Source organism: Phyllostomus hastatus, unplaced genomic scaffold (genome assembly GCF_019186645.2).
Source record: "Phyllostomus hastatus isolate PE091 unplaced genomic scaffold, TTU_PhHast_1.1 phas_contig_16, whole genome shotgun sequence".
NCBI lineage: Eukaryota > Metazoa > Chordata > Mammalia > Chiroptera > Phyllostomidae > Phyllostomus > Phyllostomus hastatus.
Window position 1 is genome coordinate 18,268,049 of NW_025333643.1, and position 27,689 is coordinate 18,295,737.

Here is a 27,689-nt window from a genome sequence, read left to right on the forward strand (position 1 = left end):
GGTTGTTGCAAATAGCAAGATGTATTTTTAATTGATGAATAATATTCCATTGTATGTTTGTATCTTGTTTATTATTCATCTGTTGGTTGACATTTGGTTGCCTCCATATATTGGCTATTACTAGTAATGCTGCAGTGAACGTGGGAGGCACATAACTTTCGAATTATTGTTTTTGTTTTACTCAGATAATACCCGCGCAAGTGGAATTGCTGGGTTGTATGGCATTTCTATTTTTAATTTTTTGAGGACTTTCCATCTTGTTTTTCCTTAGCTTTCCTTAGTTTTATCTTTGCTTTCTGGTCTCACAGCCTTTAATTTGTTTTTAACTTTTTGCTATTGTGAAGAATTTTTCTTTGTTCCACAGATACTACTTACCTGCTATATTCCAGGCACCCCGTTTCAGGCTCCGAGGACAGAACAGTGAGCAGGGCAGATCCTGGCCCTCGTGGAGCTTACACTGTAGTACATGTTGCAGCTGACTCATTGCATGTGTCTTTGACTTATTTTCTTGCGATTCATTGTACTTTAGTGTTTCTTATATGTGTTCTGTCCCACCCCTCCAACTTTCCAGCTCTAAATGAGATCAGTTGATTAAAAGTGACATGAACACCAGAGGCTTTAAAGCAGTTATTCACAATGAGCATTTGGATTTTCCTTTTGAGAAAGTGCCGTTCACATGGCTGCTGAGAGTGCTGTACTGTCTTCTTTGTCATTAAGTTGATTGATAACAGGCATCATTTGGGAAGATGCCTGTACTTTGCTTGTTGGAAAGAGGGCTGCTGAGCAGCTGGGGTCCATTTGGCTCTGCTTTGCTGCTGTTGGTGAGCGTGCACTTCCACAGTGGTTACTGTGCTTTGCTGGATAGACAGATCCATGAAGATGTGCAGGAAATACAAGAGTTCTAGCCCCTGGAGTGGGATGGAAAGGGGGCTTCAGAATAGGAATGTTCCAGCCTGGACTAAGTATGCATCACTGCCTCTGAGTTGCCAGTGGATGTTGTGCATCCATATGCCCCTGATGAAAGTGACTCAGTGAGGTCTCAGGAGCAGGCACAGGGTTGGATGGGGCATTGTGCCATCATGATCAAGAGCCTGGATTGACCTTACAGCCAGGTAACTATGGGTTCAAATACTAGCTCTGACGTGAACTATTTCACGTAACATTGGCAAAGTTGGATCACAACTTGAATTTATTTCTCTATCTCTAAAATAGGGGTCAGATGTCAACTTGAGCTACCCTGGTTTCTATTCCCCCTACATCGCCATCATCACACTTGTACTTTCAAACTTTGTTTTCCTTCTATCACTTATGCTGTGATAAGTTTCTGTTTTGCTTCTTATTTCCCAGTCTAGGACACTAACTTGTTGAGAGTCGGGAGTTTGTTATTTTGTTTTGGTTACTGCTTTGCCCCAGCCCTTAGCACGTAAGAGATGAAGTATTTGCAGAATGAAAGAATGAGTTTGCTGGGGGCTTGTGGTCATTATCTTGTCCTCCCTGGACAACATTTCTTTGCTGCTTCCAAGAAAAGATCACAAAGTAGAAACCTAGTAGATGTGTTTCAGACATTATGGATTCTGCCCACTGTGCCCTTGGCACTTAACTTTGAGTCTTTTTCAGACTGACAAACAAACACTCATTCCCTGGTTGGCTTTGGAGGATGTCTTTGGGGATTGTTGCATGAGCCCTGCTGTGTTTTCTCCTGCCACTGCTCTGTTCTCTGCTCCCCTTTCTCTGACAGTGCCCAAGGCCTGGCAGGGCCTCCCTGGGACTCTTGCAGCCTGAAAGACTTGCTGATCTCTACTTTTTAGGGTCCAGAACCATGGTCCCGTAAACATCAAAGACAGGATGCTGGTTGGTTTATTTTTTTACCTCCACAACTGTCAGTATGAATAGATGTTTTTGGGGCTTCTTATAGGCATATGAAATGTATGTTTTCTTTCATTGACAAAGGCTCTGATTGTGCCAAGTCCAAACAGTGCTGCTCAGTTGATTTTTTTCTAGTTCAATTTCAATAGCTCTTGACTGAGATTGCATTGTGCTTCATCAGAGAGGAAGATGATTTGCTTCTTTAAGTGACAAAGCCTTTGTACATAGTTTCTCCAGGCAGGAAGAAGAGTCAGGACACAGCAGCCTAGGTTCTGATGTTGAGCATTTACTACCCAACAAAAGCTTAGGCAGATAGACAAACAAAACAAAACAAAACAAAACAAAAAAGTGTCTAGCTTCTCCTCTTTCCAGAGAAGATTAGATTCCATGTGGTGTGGCTAGTAGATATCATTCTGCATATCACTAGTGATTAATAGGTGCAGATTGCTTAGAACACTTGTGCTGAGATGAATTCTGAAGTCATGTCTGCATCCAGTGGGAAAGTGTCATGTCAGCTTATATTTTGGGTGATCTGTTGGCCTAAATTGGATGACACCAATTTTTCATTCCTGGATTTTTGTGAAGTTTCCTTTAAAAACAAGTTCATTGACTTGAAAGAACTGAGTTGGTTTTTAAAATAAGTAAAATTAGTGTATGGGGGCATGTGGATATGGTAGAAACCATGAACATAGTATGAGAGAGAACAAAATTCTGGAAAATTTTAGAGGAATCTTAACCTGCCTGACAGGTTTTTAAAATTTTTTATTATTTATTAATTTATTTTATTTTTTAGTGCAGGTGGAAATTTGTTCTGATTTCTAAAGGCAGAGATATTAATGTTGTTGTTAAGTTTCTTTGCAGGGAGTAGATCTGAACCCAAAGCCTTCTCAGGCTTTCTCTGAGAGACGCCTTATGTATGTGGTATGAGCAACAGTACGGAATAGTGGTCCAAAGTGTGGGCCCTGAAGCTGGATTGCCTAGTGTTCATGTAACTGTTGAGTGGCAAAATTATTTAACTTCCCTAAGCCTTGGTTTCCTCTTCATTAAGATGGGGGAATAGTCGTACCTGCCTCGTGGTGTTGATGTGAGGATTAAAGGGGTGGATGCAGAGGATGTCTCCAGGGCAGCATCTGGTTCAGAACACACAACATGGGATCCAGGTGTTTGACAGCACTGATGATTTTTGGAGGTAGGAAATTCATTAAACAGGTTTGAATCTCTTAACTACTCCTCCCCACTCCTTCCGCCCTATTTTACTTCCAAAGAGCAACAAAGGCATCCCTGGGTGGGCTCGAACCACTAACCTTTCGGTTAACAGCCAAATGTGCTGACTGATTGTGCTACAGAGACCCACTGCTCCATTTTAAAAAGGAGGTGGCTGACCTTACTGATTGCTGAGACTGTGCTGAAGTGTGGTCTTATATGTTTTATTTTTTAAATGAAAGTTGCCTTTTATTTACTTATTTTTTTAAGTCAAGTTATTTCTGATGGAGGAGTAGCAAATCTTGACTTTGGTGAATGTGTTATTTCTCCCCTGGTTTCTATATGCTCTTTTTCGTGCTTGAGTATATCTTATTTATATGGCTGCCTGAGGCAGTTTAAAATATGTAAGCATTTATGCAACTGACTATTTCTTAGAATTATGGTGTCTTTGGTGAATGACTTTCTAGCTGAGAGACATTTATCATGTTATAAATATCAGAAACACTAGAAATTAAATAAGTTTATTTCATTTTTGTTTATAAATTCTACACTTTTTATTTTGTAGTGGATAAAGGACTTTGTTTATTTGTTTGTAAATCACCTAGTTTTTTTTCCTTTCTAGAGACTGAGTAAATGGTAGATATTCATTTTTGCATAGATATTAACATTTTTATATAAAGAATGCAGCCCTAGACATATAAAAGCCCAGCACCTATGAGATAGTTTTGAAATGTGACTGTGGAAAAGAGAATAGTAATTTAGGAACTCTGTGCATCAGAAAAACCAATCTCTTGCAATTTCTTTGCAAATATTGAAAATTTTAATAAGTACTAGGCCTCATGCCTCATGAAGTATGATTTTCACACTTCTGTGTAGCTGATCTGTTAGCTAGTTTGGTTAACAGACCAACCAATAGAAACCAACTCTAAACTTACCTTCCAGGTCTAGGTTTGTGGTTAATAAACCCGAGTTCTCCCAAAGATCTTATCTCTTCTCATCCTAAAGGACTGTAGGTGCTGTAGATGTAGAATACAGAAATTGGCTTCTGATTCATCTCCAAGTTGAGTAGCTTCCAATGTGACTCATTTACTTCCTTTTACTTGCTCTTCCCAAAACCATTGGGAAGAGCAAAGACATTGGCATTCCACTCAGATTTGGGTTTGAAATCTGATCTGTACAAAGGCCAGGGTGTATCTGTGTCATTCACTTCTGAGTATCTGGTGTTGTGGAACCTGAAGATTCTCAGTATATACTTGTTGAGTGAATGAATGAACATCATCATGTGGTTTTGAGCCTCAGTAGCCTGCTCTGTATAATGGGGATAAATAGCTCCTATCTTAAAATGTTACTATAAGGTTTGGAGATGGTGTGTTTAAAGCCTGGTCTAGATTGTCTGGCCTCTAGGAGGTAAGCATATATTTCTCAAAATCCTTAGAACTAATTCTGATTATGTTGGTTAGGGAATAAATGTGAAGTTTTGGTCTGGTTGCACTTTCTGTCTTGGTCTGGGTAATTCAGTTCTTTAAATTGTCAGTGATGAATTCAGAAAATGAACTGGTGGATTGGTTTTCATTTTTGGTAATACATATTAGGTGGATTTTTTTCCAGGTTACCTGTCTGCATGCTCCTCATTGTCAAGCTGATGTCACAGCTTTCTCATTTCCAAGATGGTAATGTTGAAACTGTGAGTCATAGTCACCCCGCAGGAAGAAAGGCTCCTGGAACTCACTTTGGGGGCAGCCGCAGCAGAGGCCTTGATGTTGGTGACCATCCTGTCTTGTCTTGTAATCTTCAGTCCACGAGTGTTTCAGCTTATTTTTCTATCACTGAGATTGTTGCAATAAAGTGACCTAGTATTAATCTGGGCATTTAGTAAAAACAATTCTGTCTTTGTGCTATAATAATACTTACGAACGATAGTTTGGGGCTTAAAAGGGGCATGATGGGACGATATTGAATAGGAATTTTCTCTCTGAAGGTTTTAAGAAGTTTAACCAATTGGATGTACCCTATTTTGTTAGTTTTTTAAAAAGAACTGATGGCAAATGGAGTTTTCTGATAAATTTTAATGCTATTAGTAGTATGACTTCTGTTTAAATGGGGACTCTCATGAGGGAGTTTATATTTAATGTCAGGTTTTATTCTATTTTTGAACTGCTGTGCTGTTCTTGAGGGGTGAGATTTTGGGGAAAGGAGATCTTGTGTAGTAGATGGGGGCAATCTTGACTACAGGAGCCCCTGCTTTTCCACCATTTAGAACCTGAGACATAGAAGAGCTAAGAAATACAGGGTCCGACTGAAGTAACACCTTCTTGAGTGTGATTTGGGTAATACTATGGATGTAATAATTTATAGTTTTAATTTGAACATTTCACCTAAAATGTCATATCCTGTGTTTGAGTGTTATATTGTTATGTTACAGAATTATATGCTCATGATTTTGTAATAAAAGATCTTGTAATAAAAAGGGGTGTTATCTGTGCCAGACCTGTATATTATCTGGCCTTCTGCATCCTTGCCTGTATAAATTTATGATTATAAAGGAAAGACTTTATTTTTAAAAAAGTGAAATGTGCAGATGAAGCTCGTTTAGTGGGAATTTTATATGTGATTTTAGAAGTCCTGAAAATGAAATAAAATAACATTATATTGGAAAGAACTAGAAGTCTAGCTCTTAAAGCCTTACCTTTTTTTTTTTTCCCCCAGAGAAAATAGCTAATTACACTGGGAACCAGAGACAGGTAGCTGTGAGTGTTAATAAAGAATGATGTTAACCTCTCCAGAATGCTGGTGGCTGTAGAGTTTGGGCAGGAAATTCTATAAAGGAGACAGAGCTGCAGAGTGTAATAAACTCCCAGGTGCTCGATAAAACCCCTGTTCCTCTTGGGCTGACTGGTCAAGATCAAGGGCATTGCTGCAGAGAAGCCAGGAGGGCTCCTTACTGGTGTGAAGGTGCGAAGGTGATGAGATTTCTACTCTCCTGTTATCTGTCTGAATTACATCTGGGCCTGATGGAGACAGGACTTTCTTTTGATAGCAGCTCAGATACATGGATATCTTATTTTCTTTAAGTTAAACCTACCAGTCTTCATTTGTGTGATAATTTTCACTTCTGGGAAGCATGTGTGGTAAACCCCACGAGATTGTATTCAATTCTTTAAGGCCATGGGGCCTGGAGCAGTCAACTGGACCTCCCTGTGCCATATTTTTTTGTCTTCTGTCAGTGAACAAAAGGGAAGCCAGCTTTATAGAAGTGTTTGAAGGTGAAGTGACTTGATAAACACAATGTACCTGGCAGGTGGTTTTACTGTTACAGGGTTTCTCTAAGTCTAAGGCAGGGTTTCTCCATCTCAGTACTGTTGCTCTTTGGAACTGGCTAATTCTTTGTTGTGAGAGACTGTCCTGTGCTGTGTAGGATGTTTAGCAGCATTGCTGATCTCTATCCCTAGGTGTCAGTGGCATCCCCAATTCCGTACTTGTGATACAGGATGTCTTCTAAATTGCTCTTGGCCGTTGACAGAAAGGTACTTGATGAAGCCTGATGTCAGTTTTTCCTTTGATCAGAAATTGTGTGGAACAGTACTTGGAATGAATGACTTCAATTTAATATTATTTTTTTTATTTAATAAAGAAATTATATAATGGTAGTGACTTTCCTCCCTTTTCTTACTCATCGATTGAACTAATGATGAAAAAGTTGCTTTTGAAACTTAGGCCCAACCATCTGTTCCTTCCTGTGGCTTAAATCAGCATTAATCACTATGGATGGATGTTGAAAACAATAGCAGAGATGGTGTCCTTTGACTTCAATTGTACTAGAACTGAGATCCTTAGAGAAGAAACACAGAAAGCTTATGAATAAGATTAAAAGTTAAATGTGTCCCCAACAAGCTAAAAGTGGATTGCATATGTTATGCATTTGATTTGACATTTTAACCTCGATAAAAGTCTTTAAAATTTGTTTCTAACATGCATAGATGTTGACACAGGGATGGAGAGAAAATTTTTTTGTAACTTTTCCTAGAATATCTGGCATCTTTGACATAAATATACTAGTAATAAAAATGTGTATATTGGGCCCTGGCAGGTGTGGCTCAGTTGGTTGGAGCATTGTCCCATAGGCTGAAAGATTGCAGGCTCGAGTCCCAGTCAGGGCACATACCTAGGTTGTGGATTCAATCCCCAATCAGGGCACCTATGAGAAGGCAACCAATTGATGTTTCTCTCTCACATCAGTGTTTCTGTCATCTTCTCACTTTCTTTCCCTCTCTCCTCATCCCTCTCTCTGTCTTTCTCTCTCTCTCTCTTTCCCTTCCTCTCCCTTTAAAAATGTCCTTGGATGATGATTAAAAAAATGTATATAGGTACTGGTTCCAGGATAATGATATTAGTCATATTAAAAGTAACACTTATTGCAAACTTTATGGTACTTCATATGTGCCAGTTACCATTTCCATATCAATTCACTTGCTTCTCAGAGCAATCCTGTGCTTTAAGTTCTGTCATGCCCACAGCTCCCTCTGCATTTTATAGACACAGACACTGAAGCAAAGAAAGGTTAAATAACTTGCCTAGAATTACCCAGCTAACAGGCGGCCACCTGATCTACCACTAGTCACTAATTTCATTTCTACAGATTGTAAGACTTGATCTGCAAAGACCAGTGGTTGGCAAACCAGAGCCTATGGGCAAACATCTGGTCTGCTCCCTACTTCTGTAAATCAAGTTTTATTGGGACATAACCATGCTGTTTGTTGACTTACTACCCTATGGCTGTTTTCTTGCTACCATGGCAGAGTTGAATAGTTATAATAGTAGAGTGGTTGCCAGCCAAGCCCAAAATATTTGATATCTGGCCCTTTACTATCTGCCCACCCCTGCATAAGTCTATTCCCTTCCATATGTGCGGTCCAGAAAGGTAGGAAAATAAAAAGATTTATAAGTCCATATATTTCCAAATACAATTTACTTAATTTAATTCATCTCATATATTGAGAGTCCAAATATTTGGCTCATTTTCAGTGTTAGGATGAATATTAAGACACATACAGGGCACAACTCTTCCTCAAGATATTCTCAACAGTTCTTTTTGGGAGATGGAAAAGGAGCAGTTGAAGTTAAACACGTGAAAAGGAGAGTATGGCAAGATAGATTAAGGGACCTTTGTCAGTGAGTGCAATTAAGGTGCTGTAGAGAAGGAAAGGAGTTATGGACAGACAGTATTACTCCACAGAGTAGGCTTGAACTCTGCAGAATTTGAAAACAGCACTCAAAGTTTCCATTCTTCTTCCTGCTTTCCTGCAACAGCTTCAGAATAGAACACATGGACAGGCCCATTTTTGTGGACAGCAAATGCAGCATTTAGGGTGGCTCGTCATCACACAGTGGCTCAAGGTCAAGTGTGGGACAGGCAAAATGAGTCTCTTTTGTCAAATAAAACATTATTTGAATTTTACAATATTAGAGGAAATGCATGTTTTTAATTGATTTTATCATGTTCTTTTTTGTTGTTGTCAAATGATCTTTAATTGAAATATTTTCCTTTGTAGTTCTTAACTAGCCAGGCATTCCACTGCACCACTGCTGATGTTATCGATCGCTTCCTGGGGGATGGTGGCCATTGACATCGCAGCCCGCAGACTGGCCAGTCCCCAGGATCCCTTCAATGGTTCCAGAGAGTTCGCTAGCTAAAGATGGGTGCTACGTCTGTTAGGCAGTGTTGACAATCTCATTAAAAGTGATTTCTGCTGTGCTTAATGTTGTTTGTGTTTTTCCCTCCATTCTGCCTTGGTGGTTCTTTGAGGGCTTTGATGATCAGGGCAGAGGCAGAAGGCACTGCCTCCATCTGGGCCTGTTTGTTCTGAATGGTCAGTTTCATTGTAATCCTCTGACCCTTCGAATCACTGGTTGTTTTGGCGATGTCATCACCAACCTTTTTTGGAGATAGGCCCAGAGGGCCAGTCTTGGGGATCAGGGCAGACATAGCACCAACTTCCCGACCTCTGCACCTCAGGTATATGACTTTGATCTTGTTTGGGTTGAACTTTGATGGCACTGTGGAGGCAGCTGGTGTCTGATGAAACTGGATTTGGGACAACTGAAGAAAGTTGCAGCTTTGCCTTCTCTTGAGCTGAAAGCCAAAAGTTATCAGGTTCTTTATAAAGTCACTTGTGAGCCTTATCCTCTACTGAATGAACATTGTAGATACTTCCTGAAGTTTAATGAGTTCTTGTAGTAAAATTGCAACAAATGTGACTCTTCGGTATTTTCAAGACATGATATTTATTTTGGGCTAAAATTAGGTTACACTAAGTTGTAATTTATTAGGAGGATTCACTCTACCACACAAGCGCCTTTTACCTGAAATTGCTATGAGTTGCAACACAGAGCTCTTTGCTCACAGTAATTCATGGAATACTTATTTACTATATATTAAATAAATGATGGCATTGTTTTTTAGGTTCATGTATTATGCTGAACTTTTAGTTAATACAGAAATGCTTATAATTATTTATAGTTTTGCTCCCAGGTAAAATTAATACTGTGCATTGAATTTTTATTATTGATTCCTTCTTCTAGGTACTTGTGAGTGAAGGATACCGGCCACTCTCTAGGACTGGTTATTTAAAGTGTTGATTTTAGGTGGAGAGTAGACTGGGCTTGTGTAGATCAAAACAAAAAGTATGAACAGAAGTGTTTGTTTCAGGCATAGATTTTTCAGTGCCTCATTTCCTGTGGGTTTGATGGCTGATTTTCATGGCATAGAGCTTGAGATAGTATGAGTTGCTCACTGAGACCCAGCATGGGGTCAGCAGGACCAATTCCAAGCAGTGTGGTGTGCTCAGATGCTGGTCTCAAACGAGGCTGGAAGGAACACTGAGCATACTCATGGTGATGACAGCATAGTCACAGCCATGGCTTCCAGTGTCTAAAGGAGCAGCTCTTCCTCTCCTTCCTTTCTGCTCTTCATGGACTTACCAATACAGTTAATGACAGATCTATGCTTATTTCAGATAGAGTGTTAGTTTATTTAAGTTTCCTATTGGACCCCGGTGCCTACAATATATCATTGAATGAATAAATGTTTTGTTTTTCTCTTCTCTGAAGCAAGGGGTTCCCTGCTTGGAACCGCATAGCAGAGGTTTATCTTAACATTCTCTAGGGCACACATTACTTTTTGAGGTATGTGACCTCCATTGCTACAAAAAATCAGTTGTGCTTGAAACAGACTGGCAGAGATTGAGAAGGGATTCTGGCATGTCCTGGCATTATGGACAACTAGTTGGGCAGCAAGGAGGTGGCAGGTGGGAGTGGGAGGTCCCATAGGCCAGCAGGTGTGCTGTCAATAGGTACGGTGCTGTGGGGCTGCCCTTTTTGTGGAAGAGGCAGCTTGATAGGGAGTCCAGCTGACCTAGACTTCTGTGACCGAGAATCCTAGTTCACTGGCTGTATGACCTTGGATAACTAGGTTCCATCCCTCTGAGCTTTAGTCTCTGTTTTAATCCCTTTGGGCTGTTGTTAACAGAAATACCATAAACTGGGTGGCTTACAAATAAGTTTATTTCTCACAAGTCTAGAGGCTAGAAACTCCAAGGTCAAGAAGCTGGCAGATTTGGTGTCTGGTGAGGGCTACTTTCTGGTGGAAGGAATGAGTTAGCTGTGTGGGGTCTCTTTTATAAGAGCACTAATCCCAGTCCTGAGCGTTCCACCCTTATGACCTGATCACCTCCAAAGGTGATACTACTTCCTAACATCAGTTGCCTTAGAGGTTGGGATTTTGTTATAAGAATTGTGGAGGACACCAAACATTTAGACTGCAGCAGTCTCTTTCTCTTTGATGGGGATAAATACCTGCTTCATGCATCATAGCCTGTTGGGAAGGTGTTGAAGAGCTCAACACCTGGCCTGGTATGCAGGCAATTCTCTGTAATTGCTAGCTTTTTGTTTTTTTTTTTGCTTTTTTTCCCCCATCAGTTGAATCTGGATTGAGTTGCATTGGGACTCTGTCTGTACATCAGTGGCTAATGTTTAAAAACTTGGGAAGACGCAGGAGAGGGTTGACTTATTTTTAATCAGGTTCTTTTTGAAAATTGGCTATTTTTTTTTCATGCCAGCAAGGCGTTATTTAAAGATGTTAGAGGATTAACTAGTTCCCAGGGCTCTCAAAATGTCACTGTGCCTTTCAGACATATCCAAGTTATTCTTAAGAGCACCTTGCCTGGTAGGAATCCATTTTGTAATATTTGTTTAAATTATGATACAGAGCACTGCAGACGTGTAATCTGTGTTTAGAATGTCATTATCTACCCCATTATTAATCAACGCCACATCTTTTTACTTGCTTATCTCTGCTGCCCATATGGTCAAACTCCAAAGCTAGACCTAGAGGAGACGCACTAACTCATTAACCTCTGGGACATGAAACAGAAACCTTCCAGAGGGAAACTAGCTATGGGAGGCATTGTGTGTAAAATCTCTTTCAGCCCCACTGCATTCATTTGCCCTGGTACAAGTTCTCATCAAATGCAGGGATTTGTCGTGATCCAGTTTGTACTCTCATTTGTAAATTATTACTTAGTTTTTTTCAGAAATAATTAAGGAGAACCATAGAAAAGATCTTCTGGTTGGTATTTTTTTGTTTGCCTTGTGGTCATTGAAATTTCAGTCTTCTACAAATTGGGCTTGACCTAACTTGGGGGAGGCTAGCATAGGCACATTGTCAAAGGGGAGGAGTCAGGCTAGGTAAGGCAAAATACTAGACTGAGGCATTACAATATTAGGCTCTCATTATGATATTTCAGGCTGCAAAGTGAGTATACTATTAATATATTATATATGTTACTGCAATTCAGCTCTATTAGTGCAAACTCCATATTTGGCATGAGAGTGAGCAGAAAATATATTCCTACATGTTCTTTTTGAATGTGGAACTCTGAAGCCCTGGCCTGTGGGGCTAGGTTGGTTGAGCATTATCCTGTAGACCAGGGGTCCCCAACCTCTTGGTCGAGGACCTGTACCTGTCTGGGCCTGTTTGGATCTGAGCCACACAACAGGAGGTGAGCTTGAATGTAATGTGCTTGAATTATCTGGAAACTATCCCTCCACCCCCAGTCTGTGGAGGAATTCTCTTTCAGGAAACTGGTCCCTGGTGCCAAAAAGATTGGGGACTGATGCTATAGACCAAAAGGTTGGGGGTTTGCTCCCTCATCTATCTACATACCTAGGGTGCGGGCTTTATCCCTGTTTGGCAAATGTATGTGAGGCAACCAACTGATGTTTCTCTCTCTCTCCCTGCCTTCCATTCTCGCTAAAATCAACAAACACTTAAAAATTGAAAAACAAATGTGGATCTCTGACTAACACTTGATTGACTGGGAGGGTTAGAGCAAGTAGAATGTAAATTCCTTATGTTAAGATGTTGTATGATTTATTTAAGAAAAAAGTCAGTTACAAACTAACAGTTATAAAATAAATTAAGTCCTGGCAGTGTAATGCCCAGCATGGTGACTATAATTAGCAATACTGTGTTGAATATTTGAAACTTGCTAAGAGAGTGATCTTAAAAGTTGTCATCACAGGACAGATATTGTTAACTATGTGTGTGGATGGATGTTAGATCACATATTTAAGTAATCTGTTTTTATTATTATATCAATTCATTGTGTTATATACCTGAATATAATGTCAGTGTGACATAATGTTATTGTGTCACTTATATTTCAGCGACAGGACAAAGAAACATAGTTGTACATGAGAAAAACCTACGAAACACCTCTGAGAGAGACACTTATGTATTACCTTGAGTAGAAAGATCTGGATATTGATCTCCACTTTCCTCCTTTCTCATTTTTGGATTTTACTATTTCCTACCATATTTAAAGCCATAATGGAGCTCCATAACTGCCCTGTTGTTGTTTTAATTGGAGGGTAGGCTGTGGCCAGGTAGCTTAGTTGGTTAGATCCTTGTCCTCATATGCCGAGGTTGCGGGTTCGATCTCTGGTCAGGGCACATACAGGAAGAAACCAATGAATACATCAATAAGTGAAACAACAAATGATGCTTCTGCACCCCCCACACCCCTGCCCCTGCATTTCTCTCTCTCCCTCTTTCCCTCTCTTCCTTCCTTTCTCTCTCAAATAAATACAAAATGTTTTAAAAAATGGGAGGTAGGAGGAGAAGAGTCCTCAGTTCTCAAAAACTTGGATTGGCGCGCTTGCTTGATTCTGTTTGATCTAGTAAATGTTATTGAGCACCTCTTTGTTGAATTGGTTGAAAATGAATTTAAAATAATTTTATCTTGACCTTTCCTTTTTGCAATTTTTACATTACCTTATAGGGAGCTGGAGAAATTCTAAAATGGCTTTAAACTGGGGCTGGGAATTACTGTTTATAAGTTGTCAGACAGCGTCACTAGGTGATAATTCCCCTCTGTGTGAATGTCATGGTTACAGTCTGCGTTTTTTTGCTTCTAAAAGAACAATTATATTCAAGAAATTTCCTAGTGCATTTAAAAACAGCTGGGTGAAAGTCATTTTAAATCCCCAAATCCAACACATTAGTTTTTTTATGCATTTAATTAAGCAGAAGTTAAAATAAATTAGAACAGAAGACATTCAGTGCTGATTGTTGATTCAACAAAGCCAGAAACAGCCTAGCATTACCCTACCGCAGATGTCTGTCACTCAGCGCTGTTACCCTGTAAATTTGCATCACCTCTGAACATTTTTAAAATAACTATTTCTTTTCTAGTAAAACTGGCACATGATGTACAGCAATCAATGTTCTTTATACAAACTTTACTTTGTAGGTATGTATGTGCATGTGTGTGTATAATTTTTTCCCTTTTACACTTGTACATTGCTGACTTGGATCATTTTTTCGGGGGCTATTCTAGAATGATAAAGTTTAGGAAAATATAGAAAATAGAAAAATAAGGCTTAGAAATAAATTTGAATATTATTAGTAAAATGACTTGTTTCATTTTTAGTACTGAAATATTCTTAAGGACAGGGTAGGTTTATCTTTTGAAAAAGAATTTTCCCTAAAAGCTATTCCCTTTTTTAAAAATTAATTTATTGGGCCATGGCTGGTGTGGCTCAGTGGATTGAGCGTGGGCTGTGAACCAAAGGGTCGCCAGTTCAATTCCCAGTCAGGGCACATGCCTGTGTTGCAGGCCAGGTCCCCAGTAGGGGGTGTGCAAGAGGCAACTACACATTGGTGCTTCTCTCCCTCTCTTTCTTCTTCTCTTCCCCTCTCTCTAAAAATAAATAACTAAAATCTTTAAAAAATTTATTGGTATAACATTGATTAATAACATTATACAGTTTTCAGGTGTATAGCTGTATAGTTTGACATCTGTACACTCCATGTGTACTTACCACTCGAAGGCTAGTTTTCTTTCATTACCATATTTGAACTCCTTTACCCACTTCACCCTCCCCCACCCCCAGCAGACTTACAATGTAAGTAATGTGTGGTTGTTTTCATTGCAGATAAAGTTGATTAAAAACAAATCTGCTGAAAATGCAGTCCTGTATTCTCATCACCCACAGACATTACTAGTTACTTTCTGGGTGTATAGACTTTTCCCTAATACATATATACTTTTGGCATTTAAAAAAATAAGCAGGATTATACTTTACAGGCAGTTTTATATTATCTCTTTTCCCATTTAATAGAATATCATGATTGATATGGTGTATGGTATTGGCGTCCAAATTATTGAGGTGAGGGGTGAAGTTATGGCTAGTGTTTCAGCAGAGACAAGAATTAGTCTTAAATTTTGGAAAGTTTCTGCTGGGTAATGGGTGCATGACAATTCACTATACTCTTGGTTTTGCATAAATTTTAAATTTTTCTTTAAAACTTTATATATGTCAATTACTTATAAACATATTCTCAGGGCTACAGATCAACAGTGATGTAATCATTCTTAGGAGTCCCATTTTGTGCCATTGTAGCATGGGCCATAATTTAACCAAGACACTATTATACCACTGCTTTCAGTATTTTAGACCATTTTTGCAAATGTATGCAAACTTGTTTGGTCATCTTCTTAGGTCTTTGTCAGTTAAGTTTTTAGCTTTTTAATGATTCCACAAGAAATCTTATGATAACTGAAGAGATGAGAACCAGAAATGTTTAATTAGAAAAGTTATTAAAGTGAAATCAGTGTATTTTATGAATGGTGAGTTGTAATTCAAATGGATCTTACAGTTTCTCACACATACACATTTTAGTCTACCAAATAATATTTTTTAATCCTAAACTGAGGATATGTTTTTTATTGATTTTAAAGAGAGAAGAAGGGGGCAAGGGGGGAAGGGGGGGGAGAGAGAGAGAGAGATTGACATTGATATGAGAGAGACACATCTGTCAGTTGCCTCCTGTGCCCACCCTGACCCAGGATTGAACCAGCAACCTAAGTATGTGCCCTGATGGAAAATCAGACCTACAACTTTTTTGGTGTATGGGTCAATGAACCACCTGGCCATCCAGCCAACCAATTGAACCACCTGGCCATGGCATTTACCAAATAATTTGTATTGCCAGATGCCTTAGTGCATTAATATGTTTTAACATATGACACAGTTGCATTTGAGTCTTCGGGAGATATCTTTTGTGTACATGGATATTGGGTAGTTCATGAGTGTTCTGTCATATTTGTGTTGTTTTTCCATTGCCAGCTACTGATTCCCATTTGTCAGCTGAGGGCAACTCTAGAGTCTGGGTAACTGTGAACATGATCAATAAATTCTTTTTTTTCTTTTTTAATATATTTTATTGATTATGTATTACAGTTGTCCCATTTCTTTCTCCCCTTTATTGTCCCCTTTTTCCCACTTGCCCTATACCCCTCCCTCCCACCATCATTCCCCCACCTTGGTTCATGTAAGGGGATCATATATGTAAGTTCTTTGGCTTCTCCAATTCCCATACTGTTCTTAACCTCCCCCTGTCTATTTTGTACCTACCATTTATACTGCTTATTCCCTGTACCTTTTTCCCTATTCTCCCCCTTCCCTGCTGATAACCCTTCATATGATCTCTGTTTCTGTGTATCTGTTCCTGTTCTAGTTGTTTGCTTAGTTCGTTTTTGTTTTTGTTTTTGTTTTAGGTTCAGTTGTTGATAGTTGTGAGTTTGTTGTCATTTTACTGTTCATAGCTTTTGATCTTTTTCCTAGATAAGTCCCTTTAACATTTCATATAATAAGGGCCTGGTGATGATGAACTCCTTTAACTTTACTTTATCTAGGAAGCGCTTTATCTGCCCTTCCATTCTAAATGGTAGCTTTGCTGGGTAGAGTGATCTAGGTTGTAGATCCTTGCTTTTCATCACTTTGAATACTTCTTGCCAGCCCCTTCTTGCCTGCAAGGTTTCTTTTGAGAAATCAGCTCGTAGTCTTATGGGAACTCATTTTGTAGGTAACTGTATCTATTTCTCTTGTTGCTTTTAAGATTCTCCTCTTTCATCTTGGGTAATGTAATTATGATGTGCCTTGGTGTGTGCTTCCTTGGGTCCAACTTCTTTGGCACTCTCTGAGCTTCCTGGAAGTCTATTTCCTTTGCCACATTGGGGAAGTTCTCCTTCATTACCTTTTCAAATAAGTTTTCCACTTCTTGCTCATCCTCTTTTCCTTTTGGCACCCCTATGATTCAGATATTGGAATGTTTAAAGTTGTCCTGGAGGTTCCTAAGCCTCTCCTCGTTGTTTTGAATTCTTGTTTTTTCATTCTATGCTATTTAAATATTTATTTCTTCCTTCTGCTCCAAACTGTTGATTTGAGTCCTGGTTTCCTTCCCTTCACTGTTGGTTCCCTGTACATTCTCCTTTATTTCACTTTTCATAGCCTTCACTTTGTCCTCCATTTTGGGACCATACTCAACCATTTCTGTGAGCATCCTGATTACCAGTGTTTTGAAGTGTGCATCTGATAGATTGGCTATCTCTTCATCAGTTAGTTATATTTTTTCTGGAGCTTTGATCTGTTCTTTCATTTGGGCCATATTTTTTTTTTTGTCTTGGCGCTTCTGTGACGTAGTAAGGGGCTGAGCTTTAAGTATTTGCCAGGGTGGGGCAACCCAGGTTGCTGCATTTTGGTGCTGTGTGTGGGGGGAGTGGTCCAAGGTGGAACAGTGCCACTTGTTCAGCTTTCTGCTGGCTTTCAGTCACTTCCTCCACTACCCACAAACAAAGTGGGCCCTTCTGGTGCTGATTCCCAGGTAGGTGGTTTTGTGTAAGTTCGAGGACCCTGTGGATCTCTCAAAGAACTCTCCTGTGAGGCTGGGAGTTTCTCCCCCCCCCCCCACCTCCCCAACCCCCACAGGTTTTTTAGAGTCAGAGGTTTTGAAGCTTTCTTTTCCTATGCCTGATCCCTGGGTTGTGTGGTCTGTCTCGCTCCCCATTTGTTCCTCCTGGTTTATTCGTGTGCAGATGTGGGACTGCCTGCTCTGCCAGTTGTTCCCTTGCCCGGTGCTGCTGCAGCCATGTGGCGACTCCTCATCACCTGGCTGCCCATCTCCACCCCTCCTGCTAGTCTGGATGAATGTTTCATCTATTATTCATTGGTCGTTGGACTTCCATCCAGTCTGATTTTCTGTCAGTTCTGGTTATTTTTTGTTTTTAATTTTTTTGTTGTCCCTATTTTAGTTGTGGGGGAGGCAAAATGCATCTACTTACACCTCCATCTTGGTGAAAAGTCATGAAAATCAACAATTTCTTTTTTACCTGCCTCCAGATTTCATTAGATTGAGAGTCCTGAATGAGCAGTATCATTAGTTCTCTGAACCTCAAGTTAATTTGAGTAAGAAGTATATATTTAATATTACTTCCTACTTCTTGCATGAGTGTAAGTATGGGACAGACTGTATTATATGTGGTACCTACTTTATCTGATTGAATACTTACAGCAACCTACAGAGACAGTTTCTATTATTATTCCCATTTTACAGTGAGGAAATAAGGCCTAGAGAGACAAAATAACTAGTTCAGTGAAAGTCGTACTGCTGGTTTTAGATTTTTTTTAAGAATTGAGAGAGAGGGGCAGAGAAACATCAATTTACTGTTGCACTTACTTATGCATTCATTGGATGATTCTTGTATGTGCCCTGACTGGGGATTAAACCTGGAACCTTGGCATATGGGGACAATGGTCTAACCAACTGAGCTATCTGGCCAGGGCCTGCTTTTAGATTTTTTAACACTGTAGTCAACCCACTGAATAATGTGGATCAAGATCCCTAGATGATCAGTAGTGAATTTTTGGTGGATGTATATTTACTTAAAATTAAGAGTTTTACAAATGGAAACCCCTAGATTTAGGGCTGTGATTAAAATCTACCCATTGTTATGTATCTGAAAGTTTCTTTCCTATCCATGTCTCAGTGACCAAATTTTACTGACTTTCCATTTTCAGTCCCTCTTAATTTGATTCAGAATTCTCATGGGCAGGGTGTCAGAGCAGTAGAGGGCCTTGCTTATTAATATATTTTTTAAGTTAGCAATTTCTGAACACTGGCAACCCCCTTTGATATGGAGCACCTAGAGCATGAGTGGGTTATAAAGAGCACCTGTGATTACTGGGTCTGGCTCTCGGGGAGGGAAGTGCCAGGCAGAGTTTTGAGAGTTTGCTCAAGAATTAAAATTTATGAAAGCTGTTTGGGAAATTCAATACTCAGAAGTTCAGACGTCTTATTTGGAAACACCACGTGCTCTGTATAGAGCCTGAGTAGACACTTTGATGCTGAGTAGCTTTGAATGCTTTATCATCATTAGACAGTGGTGCCGGCTAAGCAGTAAGAAGGAGCTGTGGGATCTGAGGGCTCAGCTCCAGAAGCTTCTAGTTGTCTCATGAGCAAGTCAAAGGGGGTGTGGTGTGCCCTGTCCAAGCACAAGGGATGTGGATGATGAATGCAAATGATTGTCTTTGAAAGACCCTCAAAACCCAGCAGCTGAGGAAACCATTTGGAATACCTGAAGGGGGTAGTCTGAAGAGTTTTCAGAAATGAAGGGATAGATGTTTATGTTTGGGCCGGGAAGAAATAGTCAACATGTATTGTAAAATGTCTGTTTAAGGGCCTAGTGTTTATAAGTAATGTAAACTGAAAACATGAAGGGGTGTTAAGAACAGGGAGGAGTAGGTGGGATTGGAATTGTCAGGTACCACCTGGTGGTGTTTGCCTTTTTCTTTTAAACAAAGTGCTGTCCATTGTAGCCTTTCCCTTTGTCTTTGCAGCTCAGTCTCTCTATCTTGGAGCATCACTGAATAAGGTGGTCACCACCCTGATAAAACTACTGGCTGAGAACCCAAAGTGAATTTCCTATCCTGGCTTCTATGTTGCTAGAAAATAATTACCTGAACTATTTCGTAATCCTGTTATAACGATGTCCTGTTTTGGTAACTACTAAAAATAACCCCAAAGTCATCCACTTTCTGTTGGTTGATTGACTGCAATTTTCTCTTTGATCTCCAAAAGTAAATGCCCATTGTAACACCCAGGACACTATTCCAGATTGCATCCCCATCTCCAAATTTTGGGATGCCTCTGAATTTTGGGACCCCTCAGTAAAAATCTCTCTAGTAGTTACATTTTTCTCTCTTTTTTCCTCTTAAATTTGTCTGGAGTCAGTTTTTAATTTTATTTTTCTTAGGTGAAGACAGTCATCCTTAAGTTTATTTGTCTAAGAGGAGAGAATGTTCACTAGGCTACCCCCCTAATGTGATTGGCAAGCTGATACAAATGCTGCAAGACTGCCACAGTCAAATTGGATAGTTTGGAAAGCTTGCTGCTTCAGGTCTGGATGTATATTCAAAGTCCCAAATGGTACATTAATTGATTTTGATTATATGACTCCAAAGCTTGAGCATTTCAAACTGTTTTCAAACTAAAGCCTGCCACATTTGGCAAGGAGCCCAGCTGCACATTGGGTTCATTTTAATGGGAGATCTTGACAGCTCATCGGGGGAGACTGCATGCTAGGTGTTTGAGGAGGTGCTCACTTTTCAGAGGAGCTTGTATTGTTTTTCCTTAAAAGGTACTGGCAATTTAGCACCCCTACCACCAGCCCGCCAGAGTGACTCTGGTAAACACTTGAAAAACCTTAACAGTATGGTCTCAAGGTCTCCTCATTAGGTTCCAACTAATAAAATCTCCAGTGAGCAGAGCATTCATGAAGTTTAATGAAATTCAGTGGGAAGTTAGGGATGATCCCCAGGAGTAGTAAAATCCCTGACACTTTGCCCCTTTCAATTGTCCTACTTTTCCTCAAATGCCCACTACTGGAACATTTTCCCTTTCTCAATTTTCATTGTCCCCTTAAGCAATTTACTAATTAGACATGAAAATTTCCCGGCCTCCCAATCCCAAGGCAAAACTGATGAACACAGAAAACCAGAGCTGTTGGGGTGGTAAAGAACAAAAACATACCTGCAGAGATTTGAAGCTAGAGCCAATGCCGGTGACCATATGTCCCATTAATGCCATTTGTCCTAGTGTAATTATTAACAGTGCCCCCCCGCTCTCAGAAAGTCCCATTTTAGACAGTTAATTATGAGGAATGAGTGAGTGGTGATGAGTGAAGCAGGGTGAGCAGAGGTGTCGGAATGTGTGGGCCCTTACTGCAGGGGGTGGCTGGCTCTCTGAGCCATCAGCAAAGCCTTGGGTGAATGTGCACCCACTATTGCCATAAAGAGTAGCCAGAAATGTGGACTTTTAGGTGAATCCCCCAATTTTAAAATGCTGGCCATTATGCAGTTTTATAATGAGTACTGTGGAGGAGGAAAAATATGTGGGTGATCTGTTGGCTGCTCTTGAAGGAATTTTTCTGTTCTTTTTTTTTAAAGCATAGGTGATAAACAGGGGAAAAACGAAGATATGGAGATATAACCTTTAAGTATGGGCTATGGGGATACATTGGTGAAGAAACTTTTCCTCTGGCTCTTCCAATACAGGTTTCTGGGCAGGAATGACTAGGGACAGAGAATGCAATAGAATAATTACTGGAACCTGGTGGGTGTTCGGTTTCTATGCTATAGCTTGGTGGGTGATGGGAATCTGTGTATGACATATGTCACAGTACATCATGGGATGCGTTTAATGGGAAACAGGAGTGACATAGAAATTATTTTCAAATGTGATCATGGCTTTTAGGTCATAAATTTTTGTTCCTTTCCATAACCAGTTTAGATGAATAGCTTTGGTTTTGAGTAAGGTTGAGTTAATCTTAAATCTTTTATGTTCTCCTAAAAAATGTAATAATGTCCAAGCTTCCCTTGGAGCCATTTCTCTCTGTGAAATAGGCGATTTAAGGTCTATCCCACCCTAAAAGCTTTTAGCCTGTGAAAAGCTGCTTTTATTGCTTTTAAAACCTTCACTCTGTGTTTAGAATAAATGGCATTCTTGGATGTGTTAAACAGGCACGAAAGCCTTAGAAGCTGCCCACTGTACAACCAACCACATAACTTGTTCGGAGGGCAAGACTACGTATTGGACTGTTCTGCAGTGATCAAATGCTGAGACATTGCAATTAGCTGTGACCCAGTGATCTGCATTTTTAATTGTAGTCTTCATATACAAAGTATTAATCTGCTTTTAGCAAGTCCTGAAGGTTGACTGGATCTTGGTAATCCATTCATGTCAGACTGCCTGCTAGGACCAGCTTGAATCCAGTTCTTCAGAGAGAAAGAAGTCTAGGATGTGTGCTTCACCTTGGTGTTGTTTCCAGTATGTGCTTCGTTCTCAGGATGTGGGTTTACGCTCCTCTTTTATAGAATGCAGATTATAGGGAATCACACCCCATGGAGTATTTATGAGGGCTAAATGAGATAATTCATGTAAAGTTATTGATGAGGTCATAGTAAGCACTAAGTAAATGGTAGCCATTATGATATTTCTTAACTGGATTTACATTTTTAAAAATTCTGAATTTTTGATTAGTGAGTCTGTTGCCATTGGAGAGAGTTGAAAAAGATGTTGGCTTCATTCTCTTGATTATTGTAAAATGAGCTAATAATGAAAACAAATGACAGAAATTTGGGGAGTAATTGGTATAGTGAATATGGACTGTAAATTAGATCATCTTATGGCAATGTTAAATTTCCTGAATTTGATAATTGTCCTAGAGTTATGTAAGAGAATGTCCTTGTTCTTAAGAAATTTGCTGAGTATTTGTGGTTAAGAGGCATAATGTCTGCAACTTTCTCTCAGATGCTTAAGGAAAATAGATGCACATAGAGAATCATAAAGCAAATGCATCTGAATGTTGACAGTGATGAGTGTAGGTGAAGGATATATAGGAATCTTTGTACTATTCAAAATAAAATGTAAAAAAATGGGTTGGTGAGAGAAAACATGGCTGGTAAATATTTTGTGAAACTAGGTAAAACTTCTGGTTGAGTTCGTTTGCTTAGAGTTTCTCATCCAGACAAGCTCGGGCATGTTCAGGGTGGTATGGCTGTGGACGAGAGTTTCTCATCCAAAGGTGCCCTTCTCTCAGTTGGAGAGTCCCCCACCCTGCTGTCCTTCCCCACACTCTAGTTCCCAATTGCTGGGCCTGGTTATTTGACAAGAAGAACTTCATTACGCAGCTGTTTGTGCTCATGCTGTTTCATTTTCAACTCCAGTCATAATCTTTTGTTCATGACATTGTAATCATCACCACAAGTGGCTAATTGTGATGTCACAAATGGAGGGTTATGACTCAAATGAGGAATGAACAGCAGGGGTGGATTAATTCCTAAGCAAGGAGATTCTGTTTGGTACAAATGCCCCAGGGTAATAAAATTTCAAACCCCAAAAAGGCAACAGAAGACAAAGCAGAACACAGGTGATCTAGTAGCCAACTTGTTTTCAAGTGGAAAACTTTTTTCTTTTCCCCTTATTTAATTTTCCAAGTGGCATGAATAGCTCCTCTACAGCAGATAAATGGATTTGTTTTTAGGTATAACAAGGCTCAAGGTGTCTTGCTGACTAATTTCAGGGCTAATTTCAGGGCTAAAACATTAAATTCAGGGCTAATTTCCTGGGCTGAAATGTGGTTTTCTACCCATAAAGTTGAATTGCTCTCTGCAGTCAGCATTGCAAAATTTGGTCCATAAAGATCAGTGCAGTGACTGCAGACAGCTGGGCTGATAGCTTACCACAGCCCAACCTGGAAACCCTGGGTGAGGCCGGGCAGAATGAGAATGCAGCAGTCTCTTGGGCCCTGGACAGTTTTCTGAATGAGCTACATGTAACTGAAGCAGAGGCAACAACTGTTGCTGCGGATGGGCCTAGAATCAGTAGTTGGTTGGTTCTCTGTGGAACTGTAATTTTCAATTCCAGGTCAAGGATCTATACTTTTTTCCCTGTTAGGAAATGTGTTTTTCCCATACTATTTGGTTAACAAATATCCAAATTCTCCCCTGCAAATGGCACTAACAGCTCTTTCATCCTTGGGGTTATTGGGCTGTCTCAGGAGTACTTTTGAAATTGTGGCCTTTTCTAAAACCATGGTTTCGGTAGCCAAACTAAACTGGAAATCCCTTTGAATTGTTTTCCTCTTCATAGGACATAGTGTTCTCCTTTCCCATGTGTTATATTTAGTTCTCTCTTGGCGGGCTGCTGGAGCCTTCTCTGGACTGAACTTAACCCTCCCTTCAGTTTTGGAAGCCTTCTTCAAAAACATTGGTGAAAGACTTGAGGCTACACTTTGGCATTAGGGGCAGAGCAAATAAACCCACATTTTAAAAACACGGTAAATTGAGTTATAAAGGAGACTTCCCATTTGAGTCTAGGCATTTAATAATAGCCTTTATGCACAAACTAGAAATTACGTGATTATCATCTTGGGGCTGTAATTAGAATGTGCTTCTGTGTTGGTAACATTTAGAAATGTGTAACTTCATCTGTGGCTCAGACGCAGCAGCTCCGCGGTAGCAGGAGGCAGGACATAACATGACCTTGCAGTTGCATGCTCGTTTGAGGTTCCCTGGTGACAGCATAGCGATGAGGGAGTCATGCCTCCATTTGCCACTATTTTGCCCTTTGTTTCCTAACGGGGCTGCAGATATTTTCTGTTTTTAAGAGTAGCTCAGAAGTGTTGGGGGCGTTGTTCTTGTTGTGTCCCCATTGGTACATTGCGGCTGGCCCTTCTGCAGGTATATTGTCTGCATGCAGGGATGGGCCTCTGTTGTGTTCCCTCAGGTGTGGTTAGCTCTTCTTTCAAAGCAAGTGTACAGTTAGGTTTTCCTTTGAGTGTCTTGTTTAGATCATTTAAGGCCCTTCAGAAATGCAGTCATTTTTAGTGTGGGTTTTCTCTGAGCCAGGATTGGCCACACACCAGTGATACTGGGAGGAACACACCTAAGCTCAGAGGGACTCTTGGCATGTGACAGGAGATCCTGAACCTGGTGTGATTGTCAGTGTGGGAAGTCTCACCCCAAGTATTCTGGGAAACAAAAGTTGTAAGAGTGGTGGCCTCTGATCTGGAGCTTTTCAGCTTTAACTGGGAGCCAAAATTGTACCATGAGAAATCACTTAGTACAGTTTCACAACTAAGAGTCAATAAATTCAGATTCAACTTGCCTGTGATATTCTAAAGGACCAGGAGATTTAAGTTTATCTCGAGGGGAGGAGTCTTTCTGGGGTAGCTGGTTTGGGAACCAGGGTGGTAAACATTATCATGATCTATGATAACAGAGGCCCCTGGGTGAGTCTCTTCCCTGGCATTGGCTCACCTTGGGACCAATTATTTTACCCAACTCTAGTCTCTTGGCAGTGACTGTCCCCCATTCCTTTCTCTCTCTTACGTACAAGAATACTTACCTACTCCATAAGGTAACAGTCATGAAGACTATTCGGGACAGTTCCTGTGAAGAGTTGGGTGCAGTACCTGTCTTTATTAATTGAGAATTTGGAAATATCAGTGGAGGCAAAAAGTACACAAGCAAGCTAGGGAAGTGGGCAGGGGAAGGGATACGGTAATGCTTCTTGTGGAGGGCAGGTTAGTGTGTGTGGAAAGGAAGGTCTGATGAGGGAGGTGAGGGGGTTTGATTAAGGTTAAGGTTTGGTTTGGTTAGTGCCCTTGGTGATTCCAATAGGGTGCCCTGTCCATGTCAGTTCAGGGATATGGACCCTGAGTTATCGGTGCAAGGAGCTTACTGAGGATTAATGCCTGTGACAGACAATGGGGGAAGAGTCAGGACAGGACATGGGGAACCCCAGAACATGCTACAGATCTGACACAGTCTCAGCCAAGACAGTGGAAAGCTGTGGAGCAAAGGTTGACCATTTCACCTTTTGGTAGAAATGGCCCGGTCCCAGCCCCCCACACCTTTGCAGCCCTTGTCTGGGGTCTGTTTGAAAAGAGCATTTACCTTGGTCCCAAAGCTGTAGGATCCTGAAGGTCCCTTGCAGCTGAGCATCAAGATCTCAGTGATGCCCTCCACCCCCAACTAGGCTGCTCTACTATCTAAATTGGGGCCCCTGCGCTTATTTTCCATCTTGTTTATTTCCTTCATAGCATTTTATCATCAACTGTAATAAAAAATGTATACATTTTAATTGGCTGCCAGTACACCAGTGGCCCAGAGGAGGGCATTTCCTGGCAGTTTGGCATACAAAGAATCAGGTATGTTATTGCTGTCATTTGGTCTTGGAAAGGTTGATTATGAGTGGGAATGCAGTCATTGTGAACGTTTGCTAAACATTCATGGGTCCATGCATTGTGGTCATCTCGGTTAAATTTTCCCCCATTCTTGCATGGAGAGAGAGTGGCTTGTACTTGTTCAGTAGAATGCATGCCTGAAGTTGACTTTATAGATGAGGCAACTGAGCTTTAAGACATTAGATGTAAAGATGCTCCAGGGCCACTCAACTCAGGAAGGGTAGAGATGGGGCTTCAGGTCTTCTGCCCACCAAGCCTATGATCTTAATTGCTCTGCCACCAGGGGGCAGAGAGAGGGAATCTGGGGTAATGAATGCAAGGAGGACTTGGCCCACACCAGCCCCCTCATACCTCTTACTGTTCAATGTGTCAGGGTTAAAGGCCTTTTAAGATTGGCCTGTACTATAAATAGTTGGTGAGACTGTTGGGGAATTGGGTAATCTTAGACACCACTCTTGGGGACTTGAAATTGGTACAGTGTCTGTGAAAGTATCAGGCTACTCCTTCACAATTATACATGGGCAAACCCTTTGATCTGCAACTCTGCCCCCGGATGCATATCCTACAAATGAGCTTCCACAAGTGCAAGATGATTTATGCCCAGGTCATTCATTACAACTGTGTTTGGATTTGGGAAGGATTGGAAACAACCTGATGGTCCATTAACAGGGTTGTCGTAGTAAATGATGGTTTGCTAAGTAATGGCATGTGTGCAGCTGTTACATATGTTACATCAGTGAAGCAACTCGATCTGAACTGATACGTACATTTAACTCTATCTATGCTTATATTTTCCTGGATATCTTGTTTATTAGGGGGAAAAAGCAAGGTACACAAAAGTAGGTAGATGAGGCTACTTGTTTTCTGGGACACATACAGGAGTATCACAAGCATCGTGGTGATAGTGCTGCCCTGGGAGTTTGCGGAAGATGTGAGGGAAGGTATAGTTTTCACTGTCCATTCCCTTGTAACTTGGATTTGACTGTTACAATATATGCATGCATTATCAATTTGGAAAACTCAATAAAGAAATTTCTAAAACCAATTTGTCAAAAATGAATTATTCATTGTCCATTAGGAGCAGGAAGGAAATAATTGTATAAAGTTTACCAGTTAGACAATAGCTGCAACACAGTGAAAGAAAACACAATATCTGTTTATTTCCTCTTGAGAGGAAACCACCAAGGAGATTTTCACCAAATTTGGAGGAAATGTTGGGAATACTCTGACTTGAAATCTTATTATATGGCTTATCTGAAATTTGGTTTAGGGCACCTTCCATGACACCTAAATTGGTACTTGGCCATTCAGTATTCATTGTCCAGGGTTCCCACAAACCCAGATTTGAAGTGCAGGGCACATGTGTGCTGCCTGTGTCAGCTCTGCTCGGGGTGACAGCCAGCGTATATTTATGAATGACAGTGATTTTGCAGGCAGTGTGGGGAGTCCACCATCCAGATGTATTTGTTAAGGCTGGGAATGGACCCCTGGGGGTGGACATTAAGGGACCTGGCCTGACCTGATCAAATGTAGCGTAGGGACCCTTTTGGAAGTTACTGGTTAATGTTTTTTTCTTCTTCTTCTTCTGAAAGTGATTGCAATGAAAAGAAATGAAAGAAATCATGAAACCGTTAACTTTCATATCTGTACAGAAGTATGAAAAAGAATGAGAAGTTAGAAGAGCATGAATTATTTTTTAAGGACTTTGTAGCTTCAATGGATGGTCATAGAAATCTTTTTATTTAACACATCAGGCAAATTTTAGAGGCCAATTTGCATTCACTTAGAGAAATGTTTGTGGGGGTGGTGTATAATGTGCGACAGACAATACCTGCTCCTTTTCAGGAAGTCAGTGAGTTAAATGGCCCTCAGATTATGACAGATTTATGGTAGGAAACATTTTGACTTTTTTTTTGTTTTCATATCTGCTAAAGGGCTAATAGAACGAGATAATTTAAATCACATGCCATTATG

The 27,689-nt window shown here is 40.3% G+C and overlaps 1 protein-coding gene and 1 pseudogene across 3 annotated transcripts in view; one reads left to right on the top strand and one right to left on the bottom strand.

Annotated features, from left to right (window-relative positions):
• PTPRG (protein tyrosine phosphatase receptor type G) overlaps positions 1 to 27,689 on the top strand; it is a 704,882-nt gene that overhangs the window by 90,564 nt on the left and 586,629 nt on the right. The window lies entirely within an intron of this gene.
• On the bottom strand, positions 8,622 to 20,554 carry LOC123814306 (annotated as a pseudogene).